At 47.4% G+C, this 12260-nt stretch overlaps 1 long non-coding RNA gene across 1 annotated transcript; it reads right to left on the bottom strand.

Annotated features, from left to right (window-relative positions):
* Nucleotides 1-1030: 1030 nt before the first annotated feature.
* Nucleotides 1031-8411, bottom strand: LOC119407324 (uncharacterized). The gene is made up of 3 exons (XR_005186676.2): nt 8393-8411; nt 7027-7195; nt 1031-1099 (listed from the first exon to the last, which is right to left on the bottom strand). It is a non-coding gene; the product is annotated as an uncharacterized LOC119407324 (long non-coding RNA).
* Nucleotides 8412-12260: the final 3849 nt, after the last annotated feature.

The following is a 12260-nucleotide window of genomic DNA, read 5'->3' on the forward strand; positions in this document are numbered from 1 at the left end:
AACTACTATAATCAAATTTCGTTTAACATGAAAGTGACTGTCACATCCAAAATTTACTTCTAGTCAGAATACATAGAATTCATCAAAAGCAAACATTGGTAGTACATTCTAAAGTGAAGCCCGACAATAACGATTGTCAGAAATCTAGTACACTATAGTTAAACCCTAATTCAACAAAACTACTTTGATTTAAGGACCCCTGACTAGTCATGCAGAACTATCGATGGATGGATGGATAAACTTTATTTTGGTCCCTTGGAACGCACCCTACTATCAATGGTAAAAAAAAAAAAAAACTGTCAATAGCGCTATCGATAATAAGCTTAGTATTTACGATTCAATTTTGGAATTACCGGACAAAAAGTTACAAATTACAGTAAAAAAAGCTGCAAACAAAAATTTCGCTGTCAGGCAGGTTAGCCTTGCTTACATGAATAACTGCTTTGTCGAAAGCAAAATAAGCAGCTGTAGCTTCCAGGTTTATCGTAGAGAGAAAGTCCGTTGAAAGACTTTGAAGTTATTTCACAAGCGACAAATCTTGCAACTGAATCAAAGCCACTCCAACCTGACAAACTACTATAGCCAAATTGCACTGAACATGAAATGACTGTCACGTCCAAAATTTAGTATTTGTCACAATACACATATTCTTCAAAAGCAAACCTCAATAGTACATTCTACAGTGAAGCCCGACAATAACGATCATCAGAAATCTAGCACACTGTAATGAAACCCCAGTTTATTGAAGCTAATTTGATAAAATGAGAAATTTATAAAAAGTTATCACTTTAACCTAGCTTGTGAGGACAACTATTGTGTTAGAGCAAAATAAGCAGCTGTAGCTTCTAGGTTTAGTGTAGACAGAAACCTTGTTGAGTGAACCTCGTGTTCTTTGATGAGTGGGAAACCCCGACAAAACTTTAAATCTCACCTTTCCGACACAATTCTGTTGTAGTTGGCCTGCAACTCCTTGCCCTTATCCACCAAAGAATAAGAAAGAAAGAAAGAAAGAAAGAAAGTGTTTACTCACCATGATTAGTAACGGTTCAGCACACCAATTTCCATCATCTTCTCAGCCTCGGCTTCTCCATCGTAGTTCCTAAAAAAATATAACAATGCAAAATAAAACGAACAGTCTAGGAACATCGCACGGGGACTAAAGTGCGGACAAAGCCCATGAATGCGACGTGCATGGAACAGTGTGGACTCCTCTGCAGGAGAGTTCACCACGTCCGTAGCCTCGTGCAGCAATCGCCGACTATGCAAACACGCCATACTCCGATTCCGAGAACACACTAGGGAGATATTCTCAATGTGCCCACCTTGTGGACATGGCCACTTTGGCGGAGCACATTCAGTTATGCAAAAAAAAAAAGTGGTGAGCTGTGATGTCATGGCGCTCTTCGCCACGTCAACTTACTGAACCTGCCAGCACATTCCCAGTGTAAAAAGAAAAGTGGATGAAATGTACAGTAAAAGGACACTTAAACAAACTTTACAAGTCTGAACTTGCATATGAATCTGTCTAGATGTTTAGAGTTAACAATGCAGGGAATGCATACCGACCTTCCAGGTGTGTTAGGCGAGCAGCCGCATTAAATCCAATTCGAGGGCTAATGTGATCAGAGTTCACGCACGGCCTCTGAGATGTGCGCCCAAAAGCAGAGCTTTGGGGGCTGCATTCGTTACGTTAAAGCGCAATCCGTCCCTCTCATTTGTGTCGAGAGTTGTGAAAGCTTTGTGACATCAAAATGACGTGACGGAAAAACAACTGGAAACTGGGGGGCGCGCCGCTGGCCGAGCTCCAGCCAATCAGCGGCGGCCTAAGTGGACAGTTCACAAGGTGGGCACATCGAGAACAGCTCCCCTAGCCTGTTCTGTACGCTCATTACCATGAGACACGGCAGAAGCAAGTCCTTAATTACAAAAGTGCAACTAGAACGGAGACTAAGAAAGAACACAGGACGGAGTGAACATAGAAGACAAGCGCTCTGCCCATTCTTTCTCAGTCTCCGTTCTAGTGGCACAGTTGTAATCGTGAGCTTATACCAACACGCCCAAATGGCAGTTATCCTAAGCAAGTTCTTTCATTACCAGCGTCTCTCGCAAACTGTGTCTTGGAGCACAGAGAGAGGCAGTGGGAGAAGAACCTTTCAGTACCTTGTGGTTTTGTAGGCAAAGCTCGCACCGCATTCCTAGGCTATCAGTAAGTGCCGACTACCTGCACCAGCCAGATGATGTTTCGACTACGATGCAACCTGCCAGTGCTCGTAAATGCCAGCCAAAATGGCATCAAAAAAAAAACTTTTTTAAACACCAAGACAGATGCTGGTCCGCAAGATTTGCCTTAGTTCATAATTCATTAGTTCCCCTGTTGTCACATATGGGCGCGACTCCTGCTCTGCAAGAGTTATTTCGAAGGATTATCGTAAACCTGAATTGTTTCCTAAACTGGCCTCTGCCACTCGCTGTAGCTTCAAGTCTTCTGATCGAGGTGGTTTTAAAAAAACTTGCTGGAGTGGAAGTTCTCAGAACTACTAGGCAGCAAATGCAAAGCCAGCATTCACTCACGCTTTACCTCAAAAACTTGATCATTTCGCGCGATGCCCTATTAGAGAACAAGTGCTTTTGCTTTGCTAACGCAAATACCAGGATAAAAGACTGCTGTTTCTGACAAAAGTAGGGTATCTGGATGAGTACTGGTCACAAGACATCAAAAAATGTGCCAAGGCTTAAACTCACAGGCTTCTTTCAAGGAAACTAGTAACACAGGAAGGCACACTGAACAGCACTGATACGGAACAACTGCTCATCTTAAACTTGTAGGGAGTGTGAGGGAATCGCGACTTCTTCACTGTAAGCTAACTTTTTATCGTGTCCATGGTAAGATGGTGGAGCTCTGGTTGCACTTGCGAAAGAGAATTTCCACTCCAGCATTTTTCAAGCAACGCTTGTTACGAGTTACAGATTTTGGCAGTGGCAGCGGCGCATACCGTATTTTCCGGTGTATAAGACGCACCTTTTTTCCTAGATTTTCGCTGGTGCGTCTTATACAACGGTGCGTCTTATATACGCAAAAAGTCACGTGATTCTGCGAGACCAATTTGTTTATATTTAATTTATGAGTACGATAAACAGAGCTCGAGAGCATTCGTAAAAATATATCTAATTTTGTTGTAACAATGAAACGGCTGCGATCTTAGATGTCAGCTACTTGCTGTTCAAGCAGCGCGGCGACCACGGAGATTACGGCCGCATTAAAGCCACCACTGTCGCGTGCCCCATTGTACTGTTTGAATTGTTTGTTCTTAAACGAAGAATTAAACCCAGAGAACTGAGGCAATAAATAAAAAAGAGCACCACAACGGTCCATTGTAACGTTGTAGCGCCCACAATATCAGTTACAAAAGCGAAAATACCACTTCATTATCATCATCATCAGTTTCCGTGTGAGACGTCGCTGCAGTCCAGCAGTAGTCGCAGCTTCCGGCTTCCGGTCGCCATTTACGTTTTGTATGCGTGTGTAGATGGTATCCGACGATCGTGTGATAACCGTGCGGCGCGTTCTTTGTTTATGTTTTCTCGCCAAGTCTGGTAATGCCCAAAAGGTATGGTAGCCACCATAGTACAGGCAGTGCCAACGATGTGCTTCAAGGTGCTTACAATGCCGCGTAAAAGTTACTCAGAGGCTGACGACGGCAACCCAGCGATGCTGCCAACCGAGGCGGAAGAACTTTTGACAGTGCGCCGGAGGATGTGGCTTCAAATCCAGTAGAATAAATAGTGGTTTTCTGCGCCTTAATAAAACTGCTGCTTACAGATATTCAGTGCCGTGCGTGACTACGCATTTCGCAATCAATGTACTCTGCGTGGGTCATTGTGTTTTATCATGTCAACTGAGTTAAAAATAGATGCGTCTTATACATCATTTTTTCTTTCGAAAGTCGTAAAAAGTAGGGGGTGCGTCTTATACGAAGGTGCGACTTACCGTAAAAACCCGCGTATAGCCCGGGGTTTTTTTCTAGATTTTAGGGTGCGAAATTTCGGCCCCGTACTATATGCGGGTCCCAAGAATTTTCGGCCCAAATTCAGTTTCGGTTTCGGCATAGCGCGGTGCTATCATCATCATCAGCTGTCTGCGCGCTTCTGCGCTAGGTAGTGTTAGCGGCGTTAGTCTTAACTGGTCAGTTGGTCAGTGGCCTTTGCTTCAACTTGGTGCCCATAACGACGGCCTCGATTTTGCTCCTGTGATTTTACGCCATGTCAGGACCGCGCAGGCAGTACTCTGCTGCTTTTAAAAGAAAAGTTATCGCTGCTGCCGAAACCATCGGCAACTGTGCCGCGGAGCGGCAGTTCGGAGTCAACGAGCGGAGCATTCGCGGTTGGCGGAAGCAGAAGGAAGCCCTCTTTGCATGCAGCGGCCAGCGAAAAAGTTTCCGCGGACCAAAAAATGGAGCATTTCCTGACGTGGAACGAGAACTCACAGACTTTGTGCGGGAGCAGCGAGCTGCACATCTCGCTGTCAACATCGAGCTGCTACAAGCGAAGGCAAGGGAGATCGCTCGAGACAAAGGCATTCAGCCGGAGGATTTCAAAGCGAGCAAGCATTGGGTGTCTCGCTTCATGCGCCGCGCTGGGTTCTCCCTACGTCGGCGTACGTCGATCTCCCAGAAGCTACCAGAGAGCTACGAAGAGCACCTCGTGGCTTTTCAAAGGTACATAATTGCGTTGCGAAAGGCAGTCCCCTTTCAGCTGGGCCAGATCGGCAACGCGGATCAGACGCCGGTCTACCTGGATATGCCCTCGGCGCTGACGGTGCATCAAAAAGGCTCCAGGCAAGTTATCGTGCGGTCGACTGGAAACGAAAAAAACGCGGGTGACTGTAATGTTATCCTGCACGGCTGACGGTCGCAAGCTGCCACCCTACGTGGTGTTCAAACGAAAGACGCTGCCGAAGGGGGAGAAGTTCCCGAAAAATGTCGTCGTCCGCTGCCAGGACAAGGGGTGGATGGACGAATCGTTAGTCCTTGACTGGATAAAGTCCGTGTGGTGTCGACGGCCCGGAGCACTGCTGGGGCTGCCCTTCGATGCTTGTGCTCGACGCGTTTCGGTGTCACCTGGCCGACTCCGTAAAGCGACTGCTGCGCGACTCCCGCACCGAGCTCGTCGTCATCCCTCCCCACAGCTGCAGCCGCTTGATGTGTGCCTTAATAAGCCATTTAAGGACCATGTCAAGCGCCTGTACGTGGAGTGGATGAGGTCCGGAGAACCAGAAGTGACCCCTGCCGGACGGCTGAAACGGGCCTCGCCAGCGATGCTCTGCTCGTGGATAGTCGAGGCTTGGGCCTGCATTCCAGAGGCGCTCGTTTGCCGCGCCTTCAAAAAGTGCTCCATCTCCAACGCGCTTGATGGCACTGAGGATGATGTGCTGTGGGAGAACATTTCCGACAAGGGAGCTTCGGAAGAGAGTGCGTCCGACGACGACGATGAATGAAATGTCAATAAATGCATTTTTTCCATTTTCCTCGGACTATATTCGGGTGAAAACTTTTTTTCTCACGTTTGCTATCCCCGAATTACACCCCGGACTATATGCGGGTCCGAGCTATATGCGGGTTTTTACGGTATACACCGGAAAATACGGTAATATGCAAAAGACCCCATGTGTGCACAGAACTGTGGCCCTCGAAGGCGCGCTGGTCATATTCATATAAGTGTGCATCGGTGATCAGCCATTTCAGATATGGCAATATGATCTTTTATCGAAGTGATTTCATTTCACATTGCCACGTTTCACTGTCGCCTGGATATTAACAAATGATCGTCGTTGTTGCCTGTAACAGCTGAAGTGTTGCACTGCTAAGCACATGGGTGAAGGTCCAATTCTTGGCACAGAGGAAGAAAACAGTTAGGAGAGAGCATTGTGCAATGCAATAAAAAGGAAGAAAGAACGAACAGTGGTAATGCACACACTAAGCTTCACTTGACCCCCTCCCCAATAGGTCAAGGGCTCCTGGATTTTTGAAAACCTTCTTTGCGCTAACGCTACTATCCAAACGCAGAAACTTAGAAGCACAAGGTTCCCTCTAGCAGTGATCACTGAAAGGAGTAGTACTAACACGAATTTGAGCCATCACAAAAGGGACATTTTTTATTTCTTTGGTATGCAGTGTTAACGCTCTCCACACACCGGAGTCGGACAACACGTATAAAATATTTTATAGTGATTTTAAAGTTTTCGTCACTGAGCATCTGCAAGGCAGTCCCACCGCAATGGACATTATCCTAACGTGTCAACACAGTTCCACAGAGTTTACCAACTCTGTGTCCTGCATGCAGCCTAAATCGCAAAAGTCACTGTCAGGGTCGCTAGACGACAATTCACTCATCGTTGTTTACATGCACCACGAGCAGATGACATATCTGCCGCTAGTACATCTTGAGTTGCTGTCTCCCCGCGACATCACACTGCGATGACACGTCACTGAGAAGCTACCGCCTCGATACCAAAACCAAAAGTGTTTTTTGAAGGTATCAGTATTATAAATATATTCGATGCATTCCCAGGCACCACAATACCCTTTTTGAGGCTTCTCGACACCAATGTTTTCATTTAGAGCAACAATCCGAAAATATTTAGAATTCGTGTCAGTACCCATTGAAAGTCTCTCAGCCAAGCGACCGATTTGATGAACTTTTCCGCGAGTAACGCAGTGGAGACGAGTAAAGCCACACAACGGGATGCTATAGATGGCTTGCACTGACGTCACTGAAAGCGCCGCGTTGGAGCACCAGCATGTGGGGATGCGACGTTTCCGGTGTCACATTCATGTTTTCAAAACATCACATGCAAGTTCTTTCATTATTCACGCGCAGAGACGTTCCCGCCGCGTCATTTTCAGATATGTGCAACCTGTTTGTAGTCAAAGCTGCTATCGTGGAGTCCCAGTTCCTTTCAGAAGCTGTGTCCACGACGTCACGTGCAAGCCATCTATAGAAGAGTAGCAATAAAAAGAATGGGCATACTTGTAGAAGTCTGCATAGCGCTGCTTTCGCGGGTTGGCCACGAGGAATCGCCACGCGATTCCACCGGCGGCCGACAGGGTCAGGGCGATCGTGATGTGTTTCCGGAGGTAGCTCTTCAGAAGGCCGTGGAACTGCGGTCGCGCCAGCTGAGACGACATGATGCCACAAGCTGAGAAGAGAATAAAAATGAACGAGAAGTTACATCTTTCGTTGAAGAAAACAGGGCACGACATCAAACTTTAAGCAAAGCGAAATCAACGCGTGATAAACTTCAAGTTAATTTTTCCTCATGATACACGTACTTGGCACATTTAATCGAGTGAGACCTGTCCATGTATACGGTCGCCTGTGCATGCAGGGTATCATGTTCATTGCTATTTCTAAGGCCAATAAATACTGCCGTTTGCTACTTCAATTAATTTTACTACATTCGCTACTGTAGGAGGTCCCTATTTAGTATCATGGGATGTGCTTCTTCTGTACACACAAATTTTGTAATTCATTTAATGCAAAATAAAAACCTCTTCTGAAAAGAAATTGAAATATTTGGGCAAGTTTGTACGTTTGTTCAACTTAAAACGCAGAAAGCTAGGGCACGGCGCTCGTCCTGTGTGGTCTTCTTTTCTTGTGTCCCCGTTCTTAGCGCTTAAGTTGAGGTACTAACACTTTATTCACGTTTGCCTTCCGTTGTCCCGCTACTGTACGACTTCAGTGCACGTTGAAGAACCCCAGGAGGTCGAAATTACGCGGACCCCTCCACTAAGGCGTCTCCGTAGCCCGAGTCGCTTAGGGACGTTAAACACCACAGACCAATCAACCCTTATCCACGCAATTACTACGCTTAAATTAGAAACTACAAGTTAGGACTTCACTGTATGTTGCCTCCATGTGGTTGCGCCCAACGAAAGCCGGGCCCCGTCGATCAACTTCCGTTCTAGTTAAACCCTTCGGCAACGCGGCTCTGCACACATAACTATATTTATATAACTGTTAGGGTTTTACGTCCCAAAACCACGATACGATTAGGAGGGACGCCGTAGTGGAGGGCTCCGGAAATTTCGACCACCCGGGGTTCTTTAATGCACACACAACTGCTTCTGCTACCCGAAAGTAGGCAAGTATAACCACTGTTCGTGGATAACATCATTCACGCTAGTCTACGCACGTCAGGGACCGTACTGGGCTACCGCACAAAACGAAAACCATTCAATGCACGGATGCAGGCACGTTGCTGACCTTCAGGGAGTCACCCCCGATAATGCCCAACGTGCGCAGTAAATGGTATGTAAGCGGACAGTGTTCGGTTACGATGCAACACTTCAATGTCCCCACGCGTTATCAAGCGATCGGTTAATAGATTATTCACCTTAAGGAACGAGTTCCAAGGAAAGACGTGCAACCGGGCAGAAGACGAAACACCTCCGGCAAATGGCTTCCTAGCACCGACGTCAGGACCGCATACTTGTTCACTCTTTTTATTCGATAATGTTTGACGTTATATTGCTTACAAGCCTTTACTTGTGTTATATTTTGTTATAATTATTTATTTAAATTGTTTTGGTTAACTTTAGTACAAATGCGCGGAGTTTTATATTAAATTTTTATTTGGTGCGGCACTTGTGTCGGCCAGCAAGAGCGCCATTTTGAAAACGAAAACTTTGTGGCAGAAGTTTCGTTTTACTCTCTGCCAACGTCGGATTTGACAGTCAGTTCGGTAACATCAGCCATCAGGTTGTATTGACTCGAACAGATGCCCGCTGTGATTCCTGTACGCTCGGCACAATCTCGTTGGATGCGCTTCACAACACGTCAGTCTCTGATCCGGACGGCAAGCAGCTTAGTTTTGGGCTGACAAGGTACGTATGTTTACAGCCAGCTAGTATGTAAGCATGGCGAGGGTTTCGCATTTCAAAGTGCGAAATGTACCCTTTCACGCCGCTTCGATGTACAGGAAGTCATGCGATTGACACAGCGTCGTGTTTCAATGCAAAAATGACTGAGGAAAGAGAAGCATGCTAGGTTACTTAGCGCTGTTTGCGCGACAGACGACGGTAACAGTGCATTAGAATTTGTAAGTTTGTTTACATAAGGTTCATTCTAGCATTATACAGCATGCATGTCTTAAAAAATCATAGGGTCTTTTGTGCATTCACCTAAGACGACTCCAATGCGAAAGCCATATTTTCTTTTTCTTCTCAGGTGATGTATTAGGGAGAACGGCCGGTCATGTAGGCTCCCTAGTTGTATTTAAAGTCCCTCTACAGGGACCTTAGTCGCCTTAGTTGTATTTATCTGTATTTATCTATCCTACCCCGCCACCCTCCGAAAGCTTTGTGCACGTACCTAGCGTGGTTTCGCACAGCCTCCAGGATCGGAGGCACCTCACCTGGTTTTGCACTGCCTCCGTGATCAGCCCACCTTTGACCAAGCTGCGATGTCATGTGATGAAGGTGAAGGCTTATGTCGCAGGAGCGAAGGAACGAGACGGCTGAGGCCAGAATCGACGCCAGCAGGGAACACGAGCCGTGGCTTCACGTGCCACTGCGAAGCGCCATCTTTACTTTCTTCTCTTGAGGTCGCGCGCTCTCCGATTTTGTTCGCCGCTCAAAGGAGGGCGCTACAAAGCATTATGTGGCGTTACGTCACATGATGTCACACCAGAATTTTGCGATCTGTGACGTCATATGGTAGCGTCATCACGTGATGATTTTTTTTTTTTTGCACCACTTATCCCCGACGCCGCAGGACGCCGACGGTCAAATTTCGTGTTTAGTGAGGCATAAAAGGCTTTCTCCTTAATAAAGCCGTCAACTAAAAGGTATGCGGCAGCGCGAGCGCACCCTTGCCCCCTTCTTTTCCCACCCGTCCCTATCCCGTACTTGACGCTTTTAATCGAGTGGGACTTGAGAGAGAGATAATTTATTGGAAGGCAGAGAGGTCGGCCTGAGCTAGTGCGCTCTAGCCTGCTACTCTGCACGTGTGAAAAGGGAAAGGGGAGTGATGACGTACGTAACATAGTGGTTTATTCGTTAGAGTCCGGTGGCCAGTCCTGTGCTCTTAAGAAAATCTGCCCTGGTAGCAGTTGTTAATTGACTTTGTCTGGTCGCACATTGCCGAATTGTTCATGTATATATGTTAGCCTGTGTGCTCATGACATCGTGTTTTAGGAGCGTAGCTCCTCTTAGTCTAACCTTGTCACGTCTCCGTTGTCCGGCGTAAATGGCAGTATCTCTGTCCGGCGTAAACGGCAGATGGCGCTGTCTCATAGAAGTACGTACAAACTGCTGTTCAGGGACGATATTCTAGATGGCGCTGTACACAATCTGTGTCGCCATCACCATTTATCGTCTCATTTCCTAGATGGCGTTGGTCCAATAATTGTGTGCAATATGGCGCTTGTGTGAATTGACACTAGATGGCGCTAGAAGTGCCGCTGCTCTCCGATTGGCTGCTGCGCGGGGAGCGAGCGCCTCTCTCATTCTCCTGGATCGTCGCCGTACGTGTCGGATCGTTGGTGGAGCATGAAGCGGCGGGCGCTCGCTTGGCGGCAGCCAGGCAGATCCCGTGACGGCGCGCGCCAAGGACGCCGCTGCGAAACGGGCTCAACGAGAAGCCGATCCCGAGACCATGATTGCTTCAGGAGCTTCGCCCAAGCTCTTCATCATTCACCCGTGGATATGGTGTAATTTTTTTATTAGATGCGAAAGCATCTTATGCTCGGGGCAGTGTCCGTTCTGCGGCGTCCGCACCCATACTGCGCAAGCGCCGACTCTCTCCTCGTGCTCACGCGAGGAGGTGGGAGGAGGTGCCGTGAGCGTTGCCCCCGCTTTGTTTCTCCTCTCCCGTTTCTCTCTCTCCGCCACAGCTGTGCGATCCCCAACAGTCGCGCACGTTGACGTTGTGAGGCCTAGCTCCTTCGCCAAGACCGTCCTTGTTTTCTTCGGTCCTTGTCCACATTTCATAGGGTGTCTGATGCACGATGGACATTGTTTGCATGGAGGACATGGCGTCTAATCTAAACGCCAAGGCACACGGAGGCGCATTAGGGCTTCCAAGATTCGCGCATACAATCTTGGAGGCTACGACGCGTCACTGAAGGTTTATTCTGATCACTGTGTGAGAAAAGTTTTTTTTTTTTACACCATCATTCTGACCAATTGGCGGCGCGGCGCGCATGCCCGCGCTTCCGTTTCTGCGCCCCCAACTGATCGGCGTGTCTTCCGAGACAGCGCGGACAGCACCTCTTCTTACCTGCGCGGTAGCTTACGTTCGTACCAAACGTCGCGGGGTGCAAATCTGTTCGAAACAACCGTACTCCATTACATTGAAGGCCAATGGGCCTTGGCAGGGGCCAAAGAAATATTTGTATCACCCCGAAATTCGTGTGAGCCGTGATCGTATCACCGATGTTTCACTGTACGTTGTTCTGTATGATACGATATTGTTTCTTTTCCCAGCCAACTTGCCGTAGGAGCAATGTTTTTTATACGGTCAATGCGATCGCGTTTTCACCTGACATTGGATAATACGATTGCAGAATCCCTCACTACATAGTGCCTCGTAATCATATTAATTGTCTTTGGCATGCGTAGAACACCATAATTATACATATATATTTTTCCTGTTCAAGTGTGGCTTCTCCGCACACTTCCGCTTCTTGCGGAAAAGCCAGCTTTCAAGGGGTCTTTGCACCGGCGCGGATGCGTGGTTCGAAAACCGACTGGAAGTTCTTGCGCGAGGGCTGTCGCATTTCCGCAGCTAATGTGATCCGCATGGTAAAGTGATACGGAAATGAACAAATTTGGCATTCGTACGAGGCGTTTTAATTAGAAGAAAGATTGCACCAACGCAGATAAGGCATAACGAGAAAGTATTCAAATTCATATTTAAAGGGGTCCTGCAACACCTTTTCAGCACGGTCAGAAAACGCTGCAGATCGGTAGTCGAGGCTCCTGAGAACACGCGAGCCAAATATTAAAGCGCAGCACGCGCCCTGCAATTTACTATTAATTCTCAAAGTCAGCTAGAAATTCTTCCCTCTCCTCTCGGTAAATGATGCCATAAACCAAAATGGCCGCGCTATAAACCCAAAGTCCACGGCCACTGGCTGATTTGAGCATCGTGAGCTGCATAGTTACCGCGGCCGCCGCGGGATGCCGCCACGTGCCCGCGCTCGCCATCACACTGAAAGTACGCCGCACGTTTGAAGAATAAAAGAAAAGAAAATGCTCAAG

Source organism: Rhipicephalus sanguineus, chromosome 10 (assembly GCF_013339695.2).
Source record: "Rhipicephalus sanguineus isolate Rsan-2018 chromosome 10, BIME_Rsan_1.4, whole genome shotgun sequence".
NCBI classification, from domain to species: Eukaryota; Metazoa; Arthropoda; class Arachnida; order Ixodida; family Ixodidae; genus Rhipicephalus; species Rhipicephalus sanguineus.